The sequence below is a fragment of the Rhipicephalus microplus genome, chromosome 8 (genome assembly GCF_043290135.1).
Source record: "Rhipicephalus microplus isolate Deutch F79 chromosome 8, USDA_Rmic, whole genome shotgun sequence".
Classification (NCBI taxonomy): Eukaryota; Metazoa; Arthropoda; class Arachnida; order Ixodida; family Ixodidae; genus Rhipicephalus; species Rhipicephalus microplus.
In genome coordinates this window covers 2643175-2670479 of record NC_134707.1, presented here as the reverse complement: position 1 = coordinate 2670479, position 27305 = coordinate 2643175, and the positions used below count along the sequence as shown (strand labels likewise).

General features: G+C 46.2%; 1 protein-coding gene across 2 annotated transcripts in view; it reads right to left on the bottom strand.

Annotated features, from left to right (window-relative positions):
- LOC119165140 (putative Hedgehog signaling attenuator pxb) overlaps positions 1-27305 on the bottom strand; it is a 665846-nt gene that overhangs the window by 411696 nt on the left and 226845 nt on the right. The gene's annotated exons all lie outside the window — the stretch shown is intronic.

Below are 27305 nucleotides of genomic sequence, written 5' to 3'. Positions count from 1 at the left end.
AGAGTACTGAGACGTCATGACGTCACGGCACAATGTTACGTCATTATTAAGTCACAAATATACGTGTCCCATAATGTCATGTTGTCATATTATGAAGTCATCACGTGATTTTTTAGAGGCGAAGCTCCTCAGGGTGTGGGTCCGTGCATGTTATGTAGCGTATGTAGTTCCCCCAGCGGCCCATGCCCGAAATAGCGGCCCTTAGAATGTCGGCTGGATGGCGGCACTGGTAAATGATGAATACATTATGAAAAAAAATGTGAGATGGCTGTACCTGGCACGTTCACTAAACAGACGGACAGGCTGACGGACCCACAAACAGACAGAGGGGCAGACACACGGACAGACACACGGACAGACAGAGAGGCGACCGCACCAACAGACGCACGGACGGACGGACGGACAGATGAAAGAACGGACGGACGCATGTAGGGACGCACAGAAGGACGGATGCACCGACGGTCACACGGACGGACACGCAGACGGACGCATGGACGGACGGAAGCAAGAACGAATGGGCGGACGACAGCACGGACGGACTGACGATCGCTTCGCCCCAACAATTATCATTCACGTCGTGGATATGCTGTGATTTTTTTTTTTTTTAGCATCACTCGTCCTAGAGCTGAGGGACAGTCACCAACGACGGTCAAATTTCCCGTTCGATGAGGCTTTCGCCTTCGAACAAGGATTTGAGCCGGAATCGAAATTGTTCTTCAAGAAACAGCGCAGGAACTAACAACGCACCAGCTGAGACACTAAAAAGCAGGCGCTGGTCTCGCCGTTGTGCCTTACTTGATCCGCTGCCCACATCTGCACTGTTTGTTGCCATGTAGCCCATCCTGAAACCTTGATTCGCAGTCGAGCCTTCTAACAGAACCAGGGCAGAGCTTGAAACCAGACCCGATGAGGTGTCACGTTGTGCGAGGCGTCACTTCAAGAGGTCTTTGACTGATTGATTGATCGTTACTATATACAAAGCTCTCTCACTTGTTCGCTTCAGCACCACATACAAAAAAAGAAAAAAAAAGAAAAATAAGATAGGTCCCCTTCTTAAACTGGTTAGCTTGTCATTGCTTGGCAGGAAATGACAGTGCGAAACCGCACCGGCAGGTGTTACGCAGTGTGCACTGGTTAACTAGCGGTTGGTTCAAGCTGTCCGCATGTTACTTAGGGTTCAGTCATGATTCCCCGTCATCATTACCAGTTATCACGCCATCTTATACCGACGCAGAGAACAGCGACGTATAGGTGTGCATATTTCACAAAATAAATCATTACGTTGGCTTTGCTCTCGGAGTCACCTAAGCATAAGGCACCCTGCGAGTTTTTATAGGCGCATGTCTTACAGCTCTTTTAGAAGACTTGTTCAGACCCTGGCAGTATTGAATTCATTTTTTTTCATGTGTTCTTTTTTCGTAAAACCTTTCGCATGGCTTACGCACGACAGCCATTGGTCGAAACAAATACCCCAGTATAACGAACCAAACGAGTGTGTTTTGTGAGCTTGTTCTCATCCTTGTGGCTATTCTCCGTACGGACCAAGGCCAGGAACGCATGTACGAAGTGTAATGACCGAGCAGCGCGAATCGCCATTCGCGTTGTTTGAAGCTGTATGTTTTGTGGACGTTTCTTCGTTGTTTCAATTTTAGTCTAACATGTACAAACCCTCCCGTTGCATAGCATACAATTATATTGCACGTGCAGGGGCCGGCCTCCGCCGCAGCTGCGGTCACTGTTGCCGATCGGCGGCGTCAGCTGCGTTTCCGCTGGGAGGCGGCACTCACCAGCGAAGAGCTGGCCGACCAGCTTTGGGCCATCCGGCAAGCTGAAGATGCCGCCTGGGTCCAAGGACTTCAAGCGGTCACCGCCATCATAATCGACGGAGAGCGAGAAGGGACAGGGGTTAATCCTCTTTTCCCCCACCTCGCCCGGTGAAAACTTGCGAAAGAAAACTTACTGAGTTTTAATATTTTTATTTAGCGATACGTTACGAAACAAAAAAATGGGTACAAATGTACGCCCAGAAATCGTTGAACAGTCGCGCATATTTTTTTTTTTTTTAGCGTAGCGCACATTTTTTAGCACTGGCCATAGTTGAGCAGACTCGCATGACTTACGATGACCATTTCTGCGCAAGCTCAACGAGCAGTGACGTCACACAGCTTACAGCTGACGCGCCGAAGGCCTGGTAGCTCCTGTAGTGACGTGTCACAAGCGGGCTGGCGCCTGACTCGCGTGGGACCACTCGCTCGCTAGTTCGTCCGTCCGTCCATGGTTCGTTCATTCATCCATCTATCGGTGGTTGCCAGTCTGTATTTCGTTCGTCCGTCCATCCATAATTCGTCCATCCACCCGCGGTACATGCACCTGTCCGTCATCCGTACGTCCATCTGTAATTCGTCCATCCACCCGCGATACGTCCGTCTATTTGTGCTTGTCCGTCTGTCCATGGGTCGATCGTGCACCTGTGGTTCATCCATCCGTGCTTGTCCTTGGGTCCATCGGTGTTTCTTCGTCTGTCCGTCTATCCATGGTTCGTTCATCTATCCGTGCTCATCCATGCGGCCGTCGCGGTATATCCATCCATTCTTGATTCGTTTATCCGTCCGCCATCCGTGGTATTCCATACGTCCGGTCCGCCGTTTGTCCATTCATCCATACATCCATTCATCCACGTCCGTCCATGGTTCGTTCATTCGTCCTTCCATCCATCCATAGCGCCCACTACGTATAACCTGGCATAGCCCAGCTTAGACACTGCTAATTTACATAACCAGTTGTTTTCGCTTGCGCAACGACGTCACCAGCAACATGGATATTAGCAACACCAGAAGCGGCGAGCTGATATGTAACGCTCGTGCTGACGAGGATGGTAGCTCTGGACATGGTTACCTAAATCAACTTCGATGGATAGCACTTAACCACAATTGACGTAGACCAGACGATACGACGGTATTATAAGAGTACATCTGTAATGTTTATGAAATTGGATAGCCAGCATTACAGCCATAATTGATGTTTAACTAAAATTACGCCTGAATAGCGTACTTTTCTAAAGCATTGTCGAGACATGGCACGGCTCTGTGGTAGAATACTTGACTGCCACGCAAAACGCTTGTGACCGCATCGAGATGACTTTCTGATCACAGGGCTAGGATAGTCATCCACCAGATAAAAAAATAAGGTCTTTTCTCCCTCACTCTCTCTAGGTTCGATTTTATTTGGGGCCAAGATATTTACTCTTTTCATTCGGGGGGTCAAAACCACCGATAACAGCTTTTCAAACACCTTGTGGCGAGGGCTATATGTCCCTTCCTTTTTTTCGCGTTAAAATGTCTATTCTCGCCGTTCCTTCCACCACTGTCAATCAATTGCGGCCCATACCGGCATACCTGTGGCCCAAATATTTTGCATATACCCGCCCTAAAGTATGTCAAAACAACAGACAGACTGATAGATAGATACTCGCCCAAGGGTATGTGCTACACGTCTGACGGAAAGGGTGATGTATGCGACGGGATTGTGACATTATTTAAGTCATGAACAGCAGCGAGCCACAATCATCAAGGCACATTGCCATGCTTAGACAGACAGAACGACAGAACAGCAAAACGACAAACCAACACAAAATAAAAAAACAGCAAGACAAAACAACAAAAGACAGACCGACAAACCAACAGCCCAACAGGCGAACAAAACAGCAGAGCAACAAAACGACAGTCAGACAGGCCGACAAACCAACAGCCCAACAAAACAGCAGACCAAACAAAACACAGACCAGACCAACAAAACAACAGCACAACAGGCCGACAAACCCACAGACCAACAAAACAACAAACCAACAAACCAACAGGCCAAGAAACCAACAAAACAACAGCCCAACAAACCAACAGGTTGACATACAACAGACCAACAAACCAACATGCCAACAGCGCAACAGGCCGACAAAACAACAAACCACCAGACCAACAAAACAGCACAACAGGCCGACAAACCAACAGACCGGCAAAACAACAAATCAACAGACGGACAAACCAACAGCCCAACAGGCCGACAAAACAACAGAGCGACAAACCAACAGACCAACAAAACAAGTCCAACAGGCCGACAAAATAACAGACCGACAAAAACACAGACCGACAAAACAACAGACCATCAGTTTGTTCGCACTACTAAGCATGAGGGCACGATGGCGACCGCATTTCGATGGAGGTGAAATGCAAGCGTGTGCTTGGATTCAAGTGCATTGGATTAAGCGCCTCACACGTGCCAGAAATGATCGCAAGTCTCAACTAAGGATATAACCTCATAATTATAGCCTGTTTATGGTGCGTAAAACTAAAATACAATTGAAAGGAGCCTGTACGAGTAAAATGAGTAATTGACATACTTGCTTAGCGATATCCATACCTTGAACGAAAAACACTTCAAGAAACCCCCAAAGAGACTTAGCAATGTCTCCAAGAGAACACAAATTGGGCCTTAGTTGCGTCTATGCATGCACTGAGGGTGTCCCTTCGCTCAAGAGGTGATTGACATCGGTGAATGTTTTGTTAACACATTGAGGTCGCGAGAAGCTTTTTTCTAGATGTCACCTACAGCGCAAAGCTGCGTCACGAGGAACGCCACGGTGCTCGGAAATAGGCCATTCAGAGTGTCCCTCCCTCCTTCCTTGAAAGATGTTGTTCGTCCAAAGTCAAAGCAGCCCTTTTTTATGATTCACATTTGCCCACCATGCCAAAGTAGGAACGCACATTAAAACGCATGGCATTTGAAGATGTGCGCCAAAAAGAGACGGAGCCCAAAAAGAGAGGACACACATGCGAAGCTATAAGAGAGCCAGGTTTTCCGAACTTAACCACAGCAGGCACTCGCGTCACTCGCGTGCCATCAAAGTGGACACATCTTGTGCAACGCGGACAACAAGGGTGCGTCTACGATGCGGAGGTCTGAATTTTGGCGCGATTTTTTCTCCCTTCACTAAGAGAGAGCGGGCAGCGGTGATAGCGTTTCGATGTCGCATCCACACGCTTTGCTACGCAGTGGCTTCACGTCGGGCAGCGTAGTATACTTGTAGTACATTTTCAGTGGCGCTCGGCGCTCCACATCACAGACTTGCCACTGCGGCTTCCGGTGCCGTTTGTCTGTGCATATACGAAGAGAGACGTACGCTACCAGGCGTTGGTCCTTATTTGCTACACTGCGCGTTCCTTGTGCACATGCTGGCGTTGGTCGTTCACTCGCTTTCTTTCCGATGCCTTGTGGCGGCTGAGACACCCTCGGGGAATACATTATGCGCGCCCTGTCTGTTTTACATTTGATTTCTCAGTGACGTCACACCATTTCTAACAAGCAAAGTGAAGTTTCCACAATTTGTCTGTGAAGCAGTGCTCACAATACACCCTCGCACTGCAAATATAGAAGATGCGTCATGTGCTGGCTTAGACGAATCATACATCTTGGGTTCCAAGAGGATAGGGAAGCGAAGAGTTATTTGGTTCGAAGAATTTCAAATCGAAGCGGAACAGTATATAACATATTATGAATAAAAAAAGAGCATATATTTATGACCACACTATCCCGCACAATCTTTTTTTTTTAATTTAAACATGGAATGTACACACAACACTCCTTTTAGTTCAAAAGAGGCGAATTACTTTGAATAGAACCATGTTTCGACTTTCGGTATAATTCAAGCAATAACGTGTAAAATAAGTAAGGTTTTAAAATTGACTGTACATAGTATATAAGCCCATATCGGAAGCTCGTAATGTAAAAAGCAATGTTTGGGTCACATCTTCGATTAACCTTGAAAGGGGCTTCGCGGCAGTGCGGATATTATGCGGAAAGGCGTAATCACGGTACAGGACTCCTTTACTGCAGCGAAACCACTTTGCAACGGGGTTACGTGCGGATTACTATACACCTAGTCGTTGATTCCAAATACTTCAGAATTTGATTGATTTGTGGGGTTTAACGTCCCAAAACCACCATAGACGACGTAGTGGAGGGCTCCGGAAATTTCGACCACCTGGAGTTCTTTAACGTGCACCCAAATCTGATCACACGGGCCTACAACATTTCCGCCTCCATCGGAAATGCAGCCGCCGCAGCCGAGATACGAACCCGTGACCTGCGGGTCAGCAGCCGAGTACCTTAGCCACTAGACCACCGCGGCGGGGCAATACTTCGGAATTTCCAATCATTCAAATTGGAATTGAAGTGGCTTCGATTTCATTGACATTTGTTCGAATAATCGAAGTGTTCAAATGTTCGCAAAGGCGTAGTTGATTTGATTGATTTGTGGGGTTTAACGTCCCAAAACCACCATATGATTATGAGAGACGCCGTAGTGGAGGGCTCCGGAAATTTCGACCACCTGGGGTTCCTTAGCGTGCACCCAAATCTGAGTACACGGGCCTACAACATTTCCGCCTCCATCGGAAATGCAGCCGCCGCAGCCGGGATTCGAACCCGCGCCCTGCGGGTCAGCAGCCGAGTGCCTTAGCCACTAGACCACCGCGGCGGGGCGCAAAGGCGTAGTTCAGTGGTCTTGAAAGTGAGTTCCGCGGAACGTAAGGGTTGCGAAGGCCAATCCTTGGGGTTCCGCGAGCCACTGGTGAATTTCCCCTGGTTCCACACTCGCCCGCTCAACTCACTTATATGGCGATCCCGCGGTGTGATCCAACTAGGATACCTCTATTTTGACGCCAGAGCGTCAGTACTGCACCTCTCAGTGCGTAAAAGAAGCGCTCAATCAGCAGAACAAATCCCGCCAGCAGTTTGTAGCCAGCCAGACTCCGAAAATAGGACGCGTGGTGGTTTAAATCTCGGGGGCCTTATATTACCACTATGCGCACTTCGGCTTGTTCGTGCATCAATTTAATGGTGCAAGGAAAGTTAGTCTAGTCACATGTTGCCAAATAAGCTTTTTATAAACTTTTACTTTTGAATTTATTGAGAATAAAAACAAAAAAGCTCGCTAAAGCTGATGTTGGTCAAGTTGCTTAATGATTACAATAGATATACCATCCCAAACAAAGACGGAGCATCCATAAATGACACACACACACACAGTGCTGAACTCCACTGATTCATTATTCGGAACGCACGGCCATTTTGTAGGCACGCAACGAAACAACAGAAAGATATCATTAATAGAAGTGAAGACAACTACGCTGTGTGTGTCCTTTTTATATGTTCCGTATTTGTTTGCGCTGGTAAATCTATCGAAAAAAGCTCGCCGAGGCATAGGCAGAGTTCCCTGGGTTTAGCAGGGTTCCCTGGCACCATCATGCCCCTGGCCAAGTATAATCATATGAATCAAAAAGACGCCGCATGTTTCCTTTTTTATAATACTTTTTTTGTATAGTTGGCCAGTGATGCGACCGAAAGGGCTGGTTGGTTCATGTTGGCTAGTTTAAGAGAGCGCGTGGAAAGAGGTAGTACACCTCAACCCACCTCCATGACGTGCATCGAGAGATCGATTTCAGCAGAAGATCTTACTGATAGCTCAATGACGCATGCTTCGGCACCAAGATATGTTCTGTTAAACTGTGTTCGTTACGCTATACTGCACTCGTTCTGTGTCCTGTTAATTCCTCGCTTACATGAACAGAGTATGCCAGGTATTATTGGTCAGCTGCCATGTCGCAGTAAGATAACGTGCCGCGTGATGCCAACAGGCCGAAAAAGAGTGTTCCACATTCATCTTATAGTGGCTAGTGGTGACGCTGACTCCCACATTTGAATGCACATATATACCCGCCGCTGTAGCCTAGGTGGTGGAGCATCGGAAGCGTTAATCAATGGTTCGATCCCTACTAGTGGCAGGCCGTCTTTTTGTCCAATGTTTTTCTTCGACAGTAGCATTACAATTACTACTAATACAATCCCCCATACTTTCTTTGGCATCAGTGTCAGTTCTTACTACTACTGCGCTTAACAAAAGAAACGAGCCCTTCGTTATAAGGTCATTCCATGCCGATAGTCCCAGCCATGCCGGCGACCATCTCTAATGTATTAGAAATAAAAGTCGTGCTGATTTACTGCATCTGGGAGAGTAAATTGCTAGAATATTTTTGGACAGAAAAAAAAAAGTTTTGGTCACGTCAGCGCTTTCTGAACTTCCTAGAGTGTCGTCTGAGTGTTGATTGGGAAAACATTTATTTTAAAGATACCACTCTTTCTTTCTGCACAAAATTTAGTCTGCATGTTTAGTAAAGGTGATTGTGTAATGTGTTTGAAGCTCAGTAATACTAATGCAATTTTTCTGCCTCATGCGCCTCCAAGAATTCGGCCAAAATGTGTTATGTTTGCAATTTTTCTGCCGCACTTTGTATGAATACCTAAACAATGAATACTTACTCAACAGAAGATATACTTTGTAGAAAAAATACATTTTGACCACTCAAATTGTCTAAATTTACGGAAAAATTTACAATTTCACAAAATCGACATTTTTGTTCATATTGAGACGCGATTGGCACCATGTGGTGGTCCAGTTAAAAATCACCTTTAGACCTAACTCGAAAGCAAATAAAAAGTTCTTGTTATGTGGCAAGTTTTATTATTGCATTTTTTTGTTTTAAGGAAGAAAGTAATTTTTGAAGGAAACAATGGCAAACTTCAAAAATTATTTTCTTCTTTAAAACAAATAAAGTGAAGAACACGCTCGCAGTTTTATATAAATTTGCATACACAGAGCTGACACGGAGCGCTTTCTCAGATACTACGAAGTTCAATCACCAATTACGTTTTAATAGGCCGAGGAATGTCGTCCTTAGGCCAATTTCCGTGTCCAATACGCGACGCTGATCTTGCTGTCACGCCTCTTTCTCCGATTATGTAGAGAGAGGGTATCCCTGCTAACGAGTGAGGTATGTTCGCCCCCCCCCCCTCCCCACTCACGAAAGAGTTGGTACGCCACTGGTCAAGGCCAGCGTCTTTGCGAGCATCAGCGCTTCATATAAGCTTTTTAGTATTGCTAAAACTCATTTCCAGCTGACATCGTTGTACACTGTAAGCAAAAACCATCCGAGTTCGGTTTTTTTGCGGATCATGACCTCTGAAAACTCTCTTGCGTTTAAATTTACTACCTCGTGTAGGAGTAAAAGATAGTACATGACATAGTTTTACCACCACCTCTCAGGCAAGTAGTAAAAGGATGTCAAAATCCAGTTTTACCACGTAGGGAGTTTTCTATCACGTGATTTTTAACCTGCGTTTCAGAGTTTATTACCACGTGACTGCAAGGTGCAGGTGCTTTGGTGGCTTTTGCCCCATGCATACCCCCCTTGTGACGCTCTCAGTGAACTCTGAAGGTACGCGAGGACCACAGATGTTTTTTGTTCCTTTTTTTTTTTGGCATCGCCGTGCCTCAGGACTGACCTCGAGTCAATGCACTTTCACTGGAACTAGGGGCAGCATAAGCCCAACAAGCGAGAACAGCATTCTGTGAACGAAAAAAAAAAGAAGGGGGGGGGGGCTCTCAAAAAAGAAAAAAAAAAGAAAGAAAACCTGCTGTGGAAAGTTGTCCTGCATATTTTCGCAAATTGTTGGTTTTTGCTCGGCGGGGGCCTTGGAGAGAGACGGTGCAAGAAGCTCGGTATCTGTGTGTCTGGTTGGGCTGATGGATCTCACGTGTTTCGTATACATCATCGAGCGACCGTGCGATTTTGAGCGCCTCCGAACCTGCACGTCGCGGATACTTCGCTTCCGTGCCGAATCGCGAAGATCTACCAGTGGTAACAAAATCAATCTGGTGTCATCGTCCGTGCTTGCCTACTGGAGAAGCAATAGGCAAAATGCTTCACTCTGTCGTCGGCCCCGAGTCGCGGCCGCCAGTGACCAGTGGGAGTGTGTCGCCGGGGCAGGTGAAAGAAGCATCGCATATATTTTGTTCCACAGTAGGCGATGTCTGCATGAGTAAAGTACTGCCCGAATCGCCCACCTCATGTACCAACAGTTCTCAAACATGTAGCGCGAAGCCGATACGACGCAGACGGAACCAACAAGCGGCGGCCGGTGAGCACGAAGAATACCCGGACGGTGGTCTTTCGTTGGAAGTATGCATACACCGCCCCGTCCCCGTAAGATAGCGGTCACGTGTTCATTTGTGTGTGAAATAACGACGAAATTCGCGCATGATATGTGTTCTGTGATCGCCAGCTGTGTTTCGTCGGATAGCCGTGCTCCTCGAAAAGGCCTAGTACGCCGTCGGTAAGAAGCTTGTGTGCAGGCGTCCACCGCTCCTCTACGCCCGTTGCGATGAATATGTGCTGCCACAGTGTTTGTGCACCGTAGCTTAATGAAAATCATTGAGCTACCTTGGTTTGTGCGTACTTAGGTATATATTATGGACTTGTGCATCAGCAGTGCTAACACGCGTGGGGCCATGAGCCCGGTGATTATTGGATACTCAAAAAGGTGAGATCGGGTAGATTTAAAATAAAAGGTCGGTGTGACATTTAGTGCCCTGCAGCCCACCTTAAATTTACGCTTGCACCTTCAACCGTTGTAGTTAATCGATGCAAAAAAAAGAGCTCTCCTACCGGTACCACACGTTCGGTCAAAAATTTGTGCCTATATATACCGGATGGTCAAACTGTAGTTGAGAACGCGTGCAGTCTGTTCGAGTGGTGTATTATTCTGCATTTGTTGTTTGTTGCTGTATGTCTGTATGTGAATCTATGTGTCACCAACTCTACCGTTTAATAAATTCTATCAATTCTGCTATTCAATAAATTTGTCGACTCTGGGCGAATGCACCTGTCAATTTTTATTTTTTACCACAGGAAATAACTCCCAGAAATCGCCTCAAAAACCTTGTGAAGGGAGTAAAAATTTACTCTCCCTATACTCGCTGAAAACCTCACTGGGGTAAATAATTACCACTCTCCCTACGTTCAAAAACTCAGTCAGCACGAGAGTAAATTTTTACCTCGATGGTAGGTAGTAAAAAAAACCCAGGAAAGGTAGTGCGCTAGAGGACAAATGGTTTACCCAGTTTTTGAGGTTATTTCAGGTCATTTTCGTTTAGTGTGTACAAGTGGAAAACTGGTTATATAAACATCTGCAACTCATATGTCTGCAACATATGTCTCTGTGTGTTACATTTGTACATATATTCAGCGTCATTTCATCACGTATCGCTCAATAAAAAAAAGCAACACGGCCACCTTCCCTCCACGTGCTTCGCATAAAGTTGATTCCCAGATACGTGGGATGTGCCGAATGTTTTACGGATATTGCAGTCGAGAATGCGGTGGCTCATTTCGTCCCTACGTGACAACCAATGCGCTCTCTGCTGTTCCCGTGTCGGATATATTCATCTTGCTCCGTATTTCTGGGGGGAAAATGGCGGACTTGAAAAGCCGATCCTCGTTAGCTGTCGTGTGGAGCCGTCGCCGGCAACTGGTCTCCCGGCAACGGTCGGCAGGAGAGTAATATGATGACCTTCTCATGTCGCGAGGACTTCTCTCATCTCTTTTCCGTTTAGCCGGCCACCTCTTTTTTTTTTTTTTGTCTATTTCGCCGAGCATGTACAGAGCAGGTCGAGCGTGGAGCGACGAAACAAAAGTAGTACACAACGAAGCAAAAAAAATAAATAATAAAGTGGTACAGCCACGAACGACCAGCGCGCACACAAAGAAAGCAAGGGATCGCTCAGAGAGCGAGATTTATGACCCACCCAGGGGGCCACATGTACGCCCTGTGCGAGCATCAAGCCATGCGAGCGCTGCCGGTGTGTGCCTAATTTCGATTTGTTCCGTTCCATTACGGGGGAGGCACGAATCGCCTGGCTGCAGAGCTGGGACACAAACTGCTCTAACAGCCCACCGAGTCCCGCACCAAGACCACGAAGAAAATCACGTCTTCACCGGCAGCTTTCGAAAACATGCCCCGAAGCTCTCCTTCCGTCAATGCAAAATACGTGCTTACAATCAAGTGCGCGAAGACGGCGTTGCACCGCAATGGTTCTATAGTTAAGGCGATCGGCTGCTTAACCGAAGGAAGCGGGTTCGATGACGATGATCGCATTTTCATGGAAGAGACAGGACAAAGAGTCACTTACTTTTGCAGTCCAGAGCATTGGGATTCTATTGGGATTTCAACACATGTGATCGAAATTACCCGAGGCTCTCCGCTGACTTTCGCAGTTCAACTCCACAAACAAACCAGCCAAACCGATGTGTTTGAAGTGCCCGACACTTCAATGTACCTATAATGCCATATTTAATTTCGGTTCAACCCTCACATGGCTCGATCACTCGTGTGCACTAATCTGCATTTGTATACAGCTATTACATTTCTCAGCCTTTAAGTTTTTACAAGATCTCTCAGCTTTTGAAATCATTGGGGCCTCCCAGTATAGGTTCCACGTAGCCTGTATATCCTATGATCATGCGAAATGACATATTTTCTGAAGCCACCCTTCATCTCTGTATCCGATGCGCACATTGTATGCAAGCATGCGAACATTCATTACGTATGTAATGGAAAAAGCATATCACTAACTTTTGCAATACCGCAGAGGTCAAGCTTTGGACACTAAGGCGTAAGCCCAAATTTGGCTCCGGAGGTGTTAAACTAACTGCATACATGACTTTGATACGACCCCCACTTGAATACAGAAGCGCACTATGGATTCCACATAGAAAGAACAGAATTAAGAAAATTGAAAAAAATACGGAGACGGGCAGCAAGATTTATTATGACGAAATATAGGTACATACAATTAGTGACCGAACTGCTTACTCAACTAAACTTGCCTTAGCTTTCGTTGTGCCGAAAAGTGCTAGATTAAAATTCATTCACTTCATGAGACGAGGTTGCTTCACCTTTAACCCTCAGAGATACGTAAAAAAACAGAATGTCACATATTTCGCGGTCTGTCAGATCGAGCCATCAGGGTCAATTTGTGTCCATGCCTACAAAAATGGACACTTTTAAATACCCAAATCTTCCCGAAAACGATTGAAGAGTGTAACGTGCTGCCGCATAATATAACTTAAATTAACTCATCAAAAGAGTTAGAAAAACGAGCTTATTATGCTTTCACGTAACCATACATAAGCGTTATTACTTTTGAATGAAGAAAATCACAGCATATCTATGTAGTGAATAATGATGAGTGGGGTGAAAGGTTTTATCGACAAATCGTGAATCATTCGATGGCCGCGTTCACCCACGCGTCAGTCTATGCATGTCCATCCGTCCGCCTGTCCGTCTGTCTGTATGTCTGTCCGACCGTCCATCCCCCACCTAGTGAAAACCACGAGCACCACTATTTCGAATATTCCCTTCATATATTCACCATATATAAGTACCGCCGTCCAGCAGACGACACTCCAAGAACTAAAACGAGAGGCGGCTACTACGTATACAGGAGACGCACGATCCCCGTTTAAAGGAGCTTCGCCCCTAAAAGTAAACTGCAGCGCTGTCCATTTGCATTATGCGTGTACAACTGCGGCCGCTCTTTACTATGACGTAACAGTCACGGTAAAGCAATGACAAATTACGCATGGCACCATTCGCGACGAGATGCGACGTGTCGTTGCACCGAGATCAGTAGGCGTCCGTTGCTTCATTGTTGATTGTTGATTGTTGCTTGATTGTTGCTTCATGGTAGCACTTTTTTGAAGACGAAGCTATTTCCTCTACTCGCACTCAGCACCATCCTCGCCGGTCGTCATTGGAAGCTGACGTTTGTGATTTTAGAGCGTTTGAAGTGCACCGAACCGGCAGAGCTTCGTCGCGTTCCATCGAATCGGCAGCGTGAGCACGGCGTCAATTGTCTGCGTCGCGGGGGAATATACCAAGCTAATCTCCTGAGAGTGACCAGTCTGTCGTCACGCTCATTGGTGTGCAGTAAGGTGAAGGTGAATTCTGAATGTCTGTGTTTTGTGGAATGTGCGCGTCTGTGATTTACCACCCGCAAGAGCCATGGCATCAGCGTCGCCACATGTGTTGTTACTTGGTAGTCGCGGTGTCGGAATCTTATCTCTTTTGATATGCGCTGTTCTGTGCGCCCATATGAGTGATGTAAGTGCGGACGAGGCGTGAGAAAAAAAGTAACCAACAGAACTTGCTACGAAAGTAAGCGAACCAGGTGGCGAGAATGCGCAATGTTGTATATATTATAAAGTGAATTGTGGTCATTCGATTCCTGTGTGATTAATTTGACGTTTGTCTATCGGCGCATCTGCGCCATGTTTACCAGATTGACTTCCACCGGCTCAGAATATTGCGCAGATTGTGCCCGATACGTAGGCTCACGCTCAACGCACAATCAATTGCATTGAATGGGAATCACCGTGTGAGGTTCTTGAAACAGTGAAGTGACGCGCGCTATGTAATATCTCTGCATCGATCGCAGTGATCACAATAAATCATGATCAGTTACTGAAGCGACGCCGCTAAAACTGTTATTGAGCGAATGAGAAGAATTCACTTTTTAAAGCATTGTATTACACTTAACAATTTCTCACTTGGAAGTCTTACTTTTGTCTAACGTGTTTTTTTTTTTGGGGGGGGGGGTCGCCAGTAGAGCGAGCATGTATTAGGTAGTGATAACTTTTTTATATTGGAGTTCCGTGAAAGAAAACATGAAGGATGCATCGCACTCCCCTGTGACAGCAGTCTGGCACTCAATTCACTTGCATTCGCTGGAGAGAGAAAACCCCCTTGCCTGCACAGACATACCTTCACACACACACAGTATTAGAAGATAGTGGCCCTTGTCTCGGCAAAATCGGGTCCCTATTTGAAAAAGCTGAATATTCAAGGGCTGACAGAGTCATGGCAGCACCATGAAGTGCAAGTTGTCGACGCGAGAAGAAAAAATAATCTACAGCTTTCAGTCACCGCCACTTTAGCTGCGTATATCACGATGACATTTACTTGACGACAACGTATGCAATAACCCCCACTATTAACCACAATGTGCACTAAGCACTTTCATTCCGATAAAACAAGGCGTCGAAATAAGCATTCACGTTTACCTCAAGCACGATGATAAGCAAGGCGACGCAAGACGCACATTCCTTATTTACGGCAGCACAATAATCAAAGTTAACGATGTGAATCTCCATTCTTCGCTTTGAGTCACAGTTGACCTAGTTACCGAAGACAGCGGAGAAACCTGGCAGTTGAAAGGAAAGTTTCGCAAAACAATAAAATAATGCAAACGATCTTATGGGATGGATTAATGCCCCTGTTTAAGTTTGTAAGGCCGCAAAGCGATGATTCCTTTATTTTAAACATTGCGTTAAATATAACATCGTCTCAGGACCACCATAGCTATCCCACAGAAACTTCGCCTTCGAGAGACGTACATTGCCCCTTCGTGGACTCCGAGATTAGCGCAGTGGGAGTTGTGATTTACACAATCGATATATTTCTAAGCTGACTCTCAGCTCCATGCCTTCTCAAGTTTGCCTATCGAGCTTTGGTTTCTTTATTTCAATATAAATGACCTATTGGGAGATAATAGTTGTATACGTGAAAATTATTGTCATTGTTTGAGAACTATTTCCTTTGTAGCGCAGAGGCATGAAAAAATCACAGCATATTCACGGAATGAATGATGATGAGTGGGGCGAAGCGTCCATTAATCTGTCCGTGCTTCCATCCACGCGTCCGTCCATACGTGCGCCCGTACGTGCGCCCGTTCGTACGTCCGTCCGTGCGTAAATCTATACAAGTAGCGCCATCATTGTATACAAGTAGCGCCATCCAGCGGACAATCCAAAGACTAAAGAGAGTATATATCACATTTCGTTTGTAAGCGCTTTAGAAACACTGAGAGCGTGATAACAATGCCGTGCTACGTTTTTAGTAACATGTGGACATACGGATAAGTGCCCGAGGGCGGGTATGTGCTACAGGTTACGCACTACAACGGGGGACGCACAAGCCACGCCATAAGGAGCTTCACCCCTAAAATAAGGGCGATGCGGCCTCGTGGGTGGAGCTTATATTCATTCTTAGGTTGTCAACGACTATAGTTTATGACTTGCTAAATAAATGACGTTGTGTGTATATGTCCTTCGGAATGATAAAACTAGACATCGTTAGTGGTTCTCACAGCATTCATGGAGCAAATGATTATGAGTGGGGCGAAGTGTCCATCTGCCCATTCATGTGTCCGACTATCCGTCCATCCGTCTGTCCAACCGTACGTCCATGCGTCCGTCCGTCTGTCTCGCCATTCATGCTAACGTCTGTCTGTCCATTCTTGCATCCAATCGTCCGTACTTCTGTCCTTCCGCCTATCCAGGCTTCTGTCCATCTATGCCTGTGTCCACCCGTCCATCCGTCTGTCAGTCTGTCCGTCCGTGCTTCCGTGCACGAGTCCGCCCTTCTGTCCTTTCGTTCATTCTTCCTTCCGTGCGTCCATCAGTCCGTCCGTGCTTCTGTCCATCTGTCCGTATCCGTCCATACTTCTACCCGTCTGTCCGTCCATCCGTGCTTCCGTTCACCCATACACCCGTTCGTCTGTCCGTCCGTGCTCACGTCCATGAGTCTGTGCACCTGTCCGTCCGTTCGTTCTCGTTTTCGTCCGTTCATGCTTCCACCCGTCCATCCTTCTGTCCATCCGTCCATTCGCTCCTGTTTCCGCCCATCCGTGCGTTCGTCAGTCCGTCTGTGCATTCCATCAGTGTCTCACAAAAAAAGAAGTTAACTTCTTTGGCGCAAACAATACGGAAAAAGGAAAAAAGAAGGCGAGGAAAGAAACAGATTGACGCCAAACTAACAACTGCTTTATTCTTCACACAGCAACGCATATATATGCCGAAACCACATACATTGCATGCGCACGCACAGCTTCGTATCGTATACGTAAAAATGAAAATTCCTTAAACCTTAATACATCACACCACACACCTGAAAGTACACGCGTGTTGTCAAATTACACTTGTAGAACACGATATCTTAACCAAGATGTGTACGCAAAAATTCATATTCGATGGCATGCAAAGAAACGGAAGTATCACTGATACAGTCAGCTCCGCTTTTCTTAATATGATAAGCCTCCAAAGCAAGTCTTGCATCTTCATTCCTGCTCCTGCCCAGAATCATCGTATCATGAAACCGTGGCGAACAACCAATGCAGGACTGCAAGTGAGCAACAAGATGTGCCCCTTTGTCTACCTTGTTAACTATTTTTTGCGCATGTTCCCTAAGACGCTCGTTTATGCAACGTCCCGTTTGCCCGATGTAGATCCTGCCACATACCAGAGGTATGCCATATACCACACAGGTGATGCAAGAAATAAAGCACTTTCACGCATGAGCTGCCCCAGGAAAATGTCTTACAAGCTCTTGACCTTAGTCTAGAGGTATGTTACCGGCATGTGTGTTGGGCTTACAGTCCCCGTGTACAGAAAGAGCTGTTACATTTTAAGTCGGCCCACTCGAAAGTGGTTAAAAGAGGAATAGTCTCAACCTGCATAGATTCAGCTCTCAGAAAGTCGTGCGCTCATAAAATGCAGGAGAGTTTTGAAAATCAGGTACGCCGTATTTTGGCTGCAGGTTACCCTATGACGCTCCTTACAGCCGTAGCTGAAGCCCTGCTTCAGAAAAGGAAAACAAGAAAGAAGGCGACATGTGAACGTGATACGTTCAGGCCTGTTGTGATACCTTATTTACATAAGGTCACACATCAACTCAAGAGAGTTGCTAACAGGCATGGGGTCTCCTTGGTATTCTCTGCGCCCAACAAACTCTTGAAGTTGTGCTCCCGCACCTGCGGTAGTAGCAAAACTGGGTGCAAAATAAAACACGGTGTCTGCTTTATTTCTTGCATCACCTGTGTGGTATATGGCATACCTCTGGTATGTGGCAGGATCTACATCGGGCAAACGGGACGTTGCATAAACGAGCGTCTTAGGGAACATGCGCAAAAAATAGTTAACAAGGTAGACAAAGGGGCACATCTTGTTGCTCACTTGCAGTCCTGCATTGGTTGTTCGCCACGGTTTCATGATACGATGATTCTGGGCAGGAGCAGGAATGAAGATGCAAGACTTGCTTTGGAGGCTTATCATATTAAGAAAAGCGGAGCTGACTGTATCAGTGATACTTCCGTTTCTTTGCATGCCATCGAATATGAATTTTTGCGTACACATCTTGGTTAAGATATCGTGTTCTACAAGTGTAATTTGACAACACGCGTGTACTTTCAGGTGTGTGGTGTGATGTATTAAGGTTTAAGGAATTTTCATTTTTACGTATACGATACGAAGCTGTGCGTGCGCATGCAATGTATGTGGTTTCGGCATATATATGCGTTGCTGTGTGAAGAATAAAGCAGTTGTTAGTTTGGCGTCAATCTGTTTCTTTCCTCGCCTTCTTTTTTCCTTTTTCCGTATTGTTTGCGCCAAAGAAGTTAACTTCTTTTTTTGTGCTATGTACCAACTAGACCCAACGCAAGTTTTACATCAGTGTCTCAGCCCGTCAGCCTGTCTGTCCGTCCATGCAGCGTTCGTTCTTGCTTCTGTCCGTGCGTTCGTGGGCCCGTCCGTTCATCCATGCTTTTGTTCGTACAACCATCCGTGCCTCTGTCCATGTGTTCATCCATCCGTGCCGTACGTCCGTCAGTCTATCGTGTTTTCAACCATGCCTGTGTTCATCCGTCCATCCGGACGGATGGACAGTGGCACGGACGGACGGAAGCAAGAACGAACGGACGCTTCACCCTACTCATCATCATTCACTCGATCGATATGCTGCGTTTTTTTTACGTTACCGCACCTTCTACACGTGTGACTGCTTTCTTGCACAAATTGCACACGAATGACTGGAAACATTCTAGATCATCTTAGAACGATCTGATGATTTTGCGTCCTCAGCACGAATCTTACCGTTTGTTCTGGAACTTATGCAGCCGCTAGCGATATGTAACAGCTGATGCGCTTCATCGCTCGTGAGATTATTGACGGCCGACACACTGTCTTTCGATACCAGTGTTCAGCGTGCATCGCTTCCTGTAATTTGATTTTTCGTTTCTCGGTCGCAAGTTTGTCAAAGTAGTCCACCAGAGGTTCTAACCGGTCAGGCAACCACGGCTTACCTTGATGCTAGCTTAAGGCGGCCACGAGTGTCTTTTGGCAGGAGGGGCACTCCGGTTCGGGAACACAATGAGAGATGCAGCGTGACAGTGCAAGTTGTCCAGCACCGACAGCTGGGGCTCAAAACAAATGTTTTGAGCCAAGTTTGAGGGTAGTGCGGTGCTTGTGCGGGAGAATGTGACCCCCAAGAACAACCACACCAGTCTTCGGGGCCGGGCATTGCTGCTTACGCGGCAAACACGGGCGAACGCTGTTCCACAGAAATTCCGCATCTCTTCTCATTGTGTTCCCGAACCGGAGCGCCCCTCCTGACGAAAGACACTTGTGACCGCCTTTGAGCCAGCATCTAGGTAAGCCGTGATCGTCTGCCCGGTTGGAATTTCTGGTAGACTACTCTGTGAATAACAATCATAGGCTTTTAGAGTCGAACAACGAAGATTCTCTTGTTGTGATGTCTAACGCATTGTTTTTAGAAAAAAAAAGCTATCTTTACCCCTAAGAAGACATTGAAGACGGTGTCAATCAAACCTGCTCGTGTTAAAAAATAAGCTTTCACGCTCATGGCATGCATTAGGCCTTGAGCGCCTCGCCCTGTGCGCTGAGAAGGCAAAAGAGGACACGTTCTGCATTTTCTTTAGTGCAGAAACGCATAAAGTGGGCATTCTATTCCGATTCATTGTCACTGAGCGCCACTCTTGGCGGGAAGTTCTTTCCGGTTACGGACAGATGCCTTACTGAGGATCTGTCCAGCCATAACCCTGGCTCCTGTACAGTTGTTTACTGATGCACTTGTCCTGTATCCTCATTTTCTGTGTCGTCTTTCGAGCAGTTTTTTTTTACGTCATGAAGGGATAGAAAAAAAAACACAGACGAGCGCTGTACTTACGACTGAAGTTTTATGAAATAAACTTCAGTTGCAAGTTCAGCGCTAGTCTGGACCACAGACTTGCCCAAAGTTCCGCACACGCAGGAAGGCAGAGTTCACTGTGAACAGTGGAGAAAAGGGGCTAGCACAGTGTTCGCGAACAGTGATGAATCGACTTCTTCTCACAGCGGTACGCCCATGCCCATGGTGGCCCCGGTGGAACCACTGCGCAGTGAACACAGTGCCAGGGGAATCGGCGCGAAGAAAATGGGGAGAAGAACGGCGGTGCGGTTATCGCTGCCAGCGACGCGATCTTTCCCCATTGTTTTTCGAGCCAAGGCGAGGCAGCAAAACGTGGCGCGCCATGCATCTTCTCGCCTGTCCCGAATGGGGCTACTTTTCCCGCGTGCTGTCAGGGCGTCGAGCGAAAACCGTGCTCTACAGCGAAAGCTACGGGGTTTGTCTTAATCGCCGTTACATTCCACAAATCTCATCGCTGCGATTCGAGATTAGTCACTTCCGAAGATGCCAAATCTTCGGCTTACGGATTTCACGCGCACGTCTATGCCAATTATTGGAGGTGTTCTCGCGATCAACTATATCCAGCACGTGAAGTGTCGTGATGGTCGCTCTGATCCTGGCCTCCGCAGTGTTGCAATGTTTTCTCCAGACGGCGCAGTGAGTAGCTCGTTTTTTGATTTACGGTCCTCGTCCAAGTTGTCTCTGTGCGCAGGAAAAAAAACATTTCGAACAACCCGGCGTACATAGATGGCGACATCGAGGCTGTCATACGATGGTTACTGCCGCGTCTGGCGAGTATTTATCAAGCGGAGCATTTTTTTTCCCCCTTCGCCCAAGCAAGCGCAGCAAGATAGCGATGGCTCAATATTTCTCCGTCTTCTTTCTCTTCACACGCGAGACAAGGAAAGCTGAAAACGATAGTCGAGAGGACAATGAAGTGACGGCGTCGCTGACCACGGACACAGAGCGTGGCGTAACCCAGATAAGACGGGTACGACGCCGGTTCCTGCCACGTTTGAGCTGCTGTCGCCTGCCTGGCCGCAAATAGAGGCGCCGCATTGGAAATTAAGTGGCCTTGCTCAGTACTGTCTATCCAGCGGTCCAAGATTAGACGTGGCCCTGACGGTGGTATTTCTTTGCCATGCAGGGCGGGATTCCTTCCACCCGCGCAGCGGTAACCACTCACAAGGACACCAGATGACAATACAGAGTTATGCCATGGGAAACAGCGCCGAGACGCTTCATTTGTAAATGCATTCTACGATAATTAACGAGCAATTTAACTAGAGCAATCGCTAAACTAGTGCGATTAACCGTGGCTGCAAGCGCGGCATGTCAGCCAGCACAAAAATACTGGTTAAGGGCTGCCGCCCTTATTTAACGTTAATTAAGACGCACGTTAAAGAACCCTGGGTGAGAATCGACGTACATGATAATAAAATACGTGGTTTGTGCTTTGTGAGAACGCTGAAGTAAAAATTTTTGTGGATGAGGAGCAATGAATGTAATCGTCCTAGCTTTGTTTTTAGGGCATCAAACCACTTGAAATTGTTCGGTTCAAATACGGCACGATGACTGTTCTCGCAGGGGCACGAAAGCTGTTCCTCCACCTAGCCGACTCTCTTCCAAACACAAGCACTATTCCACCGGTGGAATTCGAACTTGGCAGCCTTATGCCCCACACCGATGCGCTAAGCACTGCGCGGCGAGCGCTTCTCTCATCAGAAGAAATAGAACAACTTGAAGAATGCCGTGCTTGCAAGCAGGAGGGTTAAGATCTTTGGCATGCTTTCGACATCGCTGGTGTCTTCCTCAGGAACTTCCTTAGTGCAAACCAGCACCTACGGAGTGTCGTCGGCTCGTTTGTATGTACACCTAGTGCTCAACCAGGGCACGCTTCTTCACCCATCGCAGCTAAGGACAGTGGTTAACAACAAGGTCTGTTCTCGCTTTCCCGTAGTTATTATTAAATTGTGTACGCTATGCGAAAAGAAGAAAAAACAGAGTTATATGCCCCAAAGCCACGATAAGATTATCGTAGGAGAAGGCTCCGAAAATTTTGACCACGTGGGGTTTCTTAACGATCGCCTAAAACACACGAACCTCAACCATTCTGCCTCTATCAAAGCCGAAAAAAAAGAAAGCCAAGTTATCAAACGCTTTTTACAACTGAAGCGCAAAAAGGTATACAACAAACTATGAGGGACAACGAGAACAATACCGACTTGCCAGCTCCCACACATTGCGTTATTATCTAGTGCACCGACTAACACAAGATGCGCTAACGTCTGATGTAGTTAACCGGACTTAATCGTTCTTGTGAGCCCGACGATCAATTTTTTTTTACACTAACCACACTTTTATCGATAGGGTTTTGCGGCGCAAGGGCCCTGAGTAGCCAAAGAGTCTTTTATGTGCTGGTGGCGATGACGTTCTATTATTTTTATTGTGGAAGCGGCGACTCTTGCATTCAGGGTTTTTCAATTTTTCGTCCTGACACGTACTAGATGAGCATACCATTGTCAGCACGTGTCAAGGCACGGCTTCGAATCTCGGCCACAGCAACCGGATGTGATTTGGGGACGATATGTACGAACAGTCAAGAACTTATATTTCCGCTAAAGAACCCCGGCTTATCCAAGTTGTTCCCAGTCCCACGCTACGGCATGCCTCATCATGGGTCATTAAGGCTGGGCCGTAGTTGGCGACTGATCATTGTATCATGCGGTGAAGTAGCACACTCAAAGGGGACACGACACTCGTTACACATTAGTCTCAGTTCGTGGCATTTCAGGCAAATAATTAAGGAATGAAATTTCAAGATTTAAATCAAACTGTATTAATAGAGTCTACGCGTAGTTCTTCTGGCTGCCTTACGACCCAGCGAGCGCCATATGCCCTAGTTCGCTTTCTGCCGGTGCTAAGTGCGCTACTTCAATATACTGCGCAATGATGCGGTTTTGGCAGGTGAAATCCGCTAAGATATTATTATTATTATTATTATTATTATTATTATTATTATTATTATTATTATTATTATTATTATTATTATTATTATTATTATACACACGCCGGTAGGCACCTCGGCGTTTAACCAGAGAGTTTCATATATGCTTCTGCATATATCGCCCATATCAAACTTGCGTGCACTATGTATACATTCCCTAGCAGACGCTCGAATTCATGCTCGCGTCGTAGTGCACTTCATGGTCGCACGCCGAGCCGAAGAATGAAGCCGGTTCCAGACATGGCTGCATTGCGGGAGCAGCGAGCCAGATGCCAAACCAAACTCGAGCTCTAAAAGCAAAGGGAGCCAGGGATTGCGTCGGAAGAGGGCGTAAAGATAGCGTCCCGGATCATGGAGCTCCGAAAGAAGAGGTTTCCTCGATGTGCAACGGGCAGCTGTCTACACGTGGTTAGTTCCCCTCTGCTTGCCCCTTGGTGGCACTGGACGCATCCAGCGCCGTGTGGCGACACGTAAGCGAAGCCACGTGAAGGGTGCTTCGAGGCGGAGTTGTTTTATGAAGCACGGTGTGTCGTAAATACGACCCTTCTCCGCGAGCCACCCTGCAGGCTCTCCTGAATCCAGCAGCTTTTCCCTCTAGCCTTCTTTTCCCGCCCGACGTGGTTCTCCTTTCATTTCGTTCGGCCCTGAAGTATTTACAGCGTGCACACGCGTCTCTCCTGTGTCGATACAGGCGCCTTGACGCCACCCTTGGCCAGGCCTGCTCCGCACTGTCCTGCTTGTGTTTTTTGTACTTTATTCGTAGTGCTCTTTCCTGTATGTTCATCGATGTTCTCTTTACGAGCTGGAGACGTTACCTAGGCTGTGTCGAGTTTACGTCACCTCGAACTTCGCGCAACGCACCTGGGTTGTTCTGGTTTTCGGAAGCATTAATGGCCTCCCCATCGTCTCTGCTCTCTTGCACTCAACTTTCCCCATTTCTAACACAAAATATTTTTCGTGTCTTCACAAATGAGAACACAGAGATCGCCAAGAAAAAGAAAACGCTAGACTAAAAAAAGTCTCTATAATTCACCAAATAGAGTATTTTTACGTAGACAAGCTGTTCCGTTATGCGTTAAAAACTTATTTATTGGTTGATTCACCCTTGTACACATAGTCCCATACACATTGGAGGCGGCGTTGTATATAGCAGAATGGAAACCACCTATGCAACTGTTCATTACGCAGTAAAATACAATGTCAGCGGTGCAGAATCCCCAATGCATTCCAATAAATAGTGCTGTAGTATAATAAAACACGATTGTGTTTCATATACACTTCAAAGCACGTTACCAGCGTAAACAACGAGCCTCCTTGGATAAAACAAAAAACACCTTGAGATGCTACGCTGACGAAGCATCTTGCATAGCAGCGATGCATTTCGGGAACGGTGTTACGTTTTGTAGACGTGTGATCCTAGAGTGCCGCTCGCAGGCACCCGTTCTTGCGTTGAGCGTCGTCGCCGTTTCCGTTGGTGGCGTAAGCGACAGACACGAAGGGTATCCGATAAAAATAAAACGAAAAAAAAACATATTCAGGATCGAAGAAGATTACAAGCCGAGTCTTCTGCGTGGTGGTCGAGCATTCTACCACGCTGTTATTCATTTTCGGCAGGACGTCACGCCCACGGTAACATGGGAATAACAAACATGCACAACGAAAATGACGCAGCAAACATTACAACAATGGCTGCGCTGATAAAGAACTTTGCGACTTAGAATTCCTCAATAGTCTCCTACCCTTTCTAACCACGACCAAACAGAATAATTTGTTTGTTCTACCTCGATAAATCCTGCTATATATACTTTCTTTCAATCATATATGAAGCTGGTCTCCTGTCACTGTCTCAATAAAATCCAGCCATTCGAGAATACTGCGCAAATCGAAAAACGGTGGGAAGGAGAAGATGGAAGGTTGCGGGAAAAAATCCGCTAAGAAAGTCTGTGCCGGGCCGACGTTTCGAGAAGCGTACTTGTTTCCTCCACACAGAACTGATTTATTTAACGCTAGCGTGTCTTAATATGCCGGCGGATTTCGTGCGAGGCAGTAATGTTTCACAGAGAATGGTCAAAAAATAATTTTCGGTAGACCCTCGTAGAATTGGGCATTGATAGCAACAGAGTATGGGAAGAATTACCATTGGACCCAATTATGATCACAGCACCGCGGTGGTGATTGAAATTATTTGCAAAAATACACTATACAGATGAGTGGCAAGTCGGCCAAGTTGATACAGGTTAATAGCATAACTACGCAACAAAAAAAAAGGAATAGAAACGAACAGGAGCACAACAACAGAGGGAAGCACAAACCTATACAGGCGTGATGTCCGGCAAGAAATTGCGTTAACCAATGTAACATAGCGTGGCAAAGAGTAAAATATCAATGAATCATTCTACAATGCAGATTGCGCAACGAGTGCGTGTTGTTTAGTTCTTCTCACCCACTGGAAAGTGTTCAGCAATAATTATTGATCGTCATCATCGACAGCAGGGTGCACGTATTACCTCACATACGAGTACTGGGTACGTCGCTTATCCGCAGAATAATTACGCAGTGGGTTCTGTCCTATTTCGCAGAAATAATGATTTATGGCGTAGTTGACACCTTGCAGAAAACCATACCTTCAAACACAGTTGACCTTGCCCTAAAACGAAGTTGCGCTCAAAATTCACATTAGGCAGTATCCATTAGGCAGGTAGTCAGTGACATTCTAATACTTTCTTGTTAACTTACCAATTTTCGAGACGTATAATCTTTGAAGAAGCTGTGTGACTAGAATCTACGTTTGCACAGGCAAACATGTCTTTTGTCGAGGCAGCAAACGTTGGCTGCCGCAACACACTAGGTTCAAGAGCTCTTCATCGCCGTACTAGGACGACCGATTGCTGTCAATGAAGTCGGGCAGGCTTGGAGCGCTATAGAAAAGTTTTGCTTTTTATAATCGTTATCATTCTGATTTACGCGGCCTGAAATGACCACCCCCACGTAGCACATTCATTGGAAACAACCTCTATATTCCGATCAATATACGTTGGCGGAGGAGTCGAGAAAGTCCAGTAAAACTGATTGCTGTGCTATTCAGTTCGAATTCATGTTTAAACATTTTTGCAGCACGCACAAAAGTTGGGGTCGTCCTAGTACGGCGATGAAGAGCTCTTGAACTCAGGGTGTTGCGGGAGCTAACGTTTGCTGCATTTACAGAAGACATGTTGGCCTGTGCAAGCGTTTATTCTAGTTACACAACCTCTTCAAAGATTCATTATTTCTGTGAAATAGGACAGCACCCACTGCGACATGGTGACACTTGGAAAAAAGGGAAAACGAGCGCTAACTCAAAATCCATTTATTTTTTTAAAGGAATAAACATATAAGCGCAAGTAATCACCATGGAACATGCATAGAGCAAGTCATCTAGAATATGGGCAAAATAAGAAGGATTAAGGAGAAAGCCCATCTTGAGAAAGGAAAAAAAAACGGCTTAAAATAAAGAATACCAGGGAATACGGTAAACTTAATTTAGATGGTGTTATTATAAGGATGAAAAAAAACAGTTATAACATTAAATAACAATACATTTTCATCAAGCATAAAGGAGACTGCGGGTAAAAATCACTTGAAAATCAAGCAACCCGAGAGAGGCCTGCAGGCTGCAGCAACCTCTACGATGCGGACAGCGATAGCATGTATGTCATGAAACATGTGAATTGAATTTAACCGTGACCTTGAAGGACCAAATACACAGAATCGAGCACACTCAGGTGCTACGTCACAGAGTTACTTTTTCTCACCGGCGTGTGCGCAATGGAAATCTGTATATTCTGTCCATGCGAATTAAACATAACTTCAAGTCTAGTGGATTGTCCTGTCTCCTTCTCTGTGGCCCTTGTGGGTGTTCGCTGGTAATATCAACCCCTTCGATCAATACCAAATAACACAGCTAAGCTCATTACCTCGAAAAAATTATCCTTTTTTTTTCGAGATTTACTTATGGGGCTTCTCTTACTGAAGGGGCTGCGGATTAATTTTGAGCTCGCGTGCTTAGGAAGTCCGGATAATCGAATCTCCAAACGAATCGAAAGGACTACTATATAGCTTTAGATAAGCAGAGCCGCTGCAAGACCACCTCAGCACTGCTTAGCTGAGCAGCATTCAGTGTAAGTCAAAACCAAAAAAGAAAAGTGTTATGAGGTCGGAGGCTAAACAGGATTAACATAAACAAAATATCAATAAATAAAAATATTGCAAACCATATCAAAGGGGTGCGACACAATAGTGTTCGGTGTATTTTTTTTTTTTGCGTGAAATGAGAAGTAAACCTTTCTCAAGA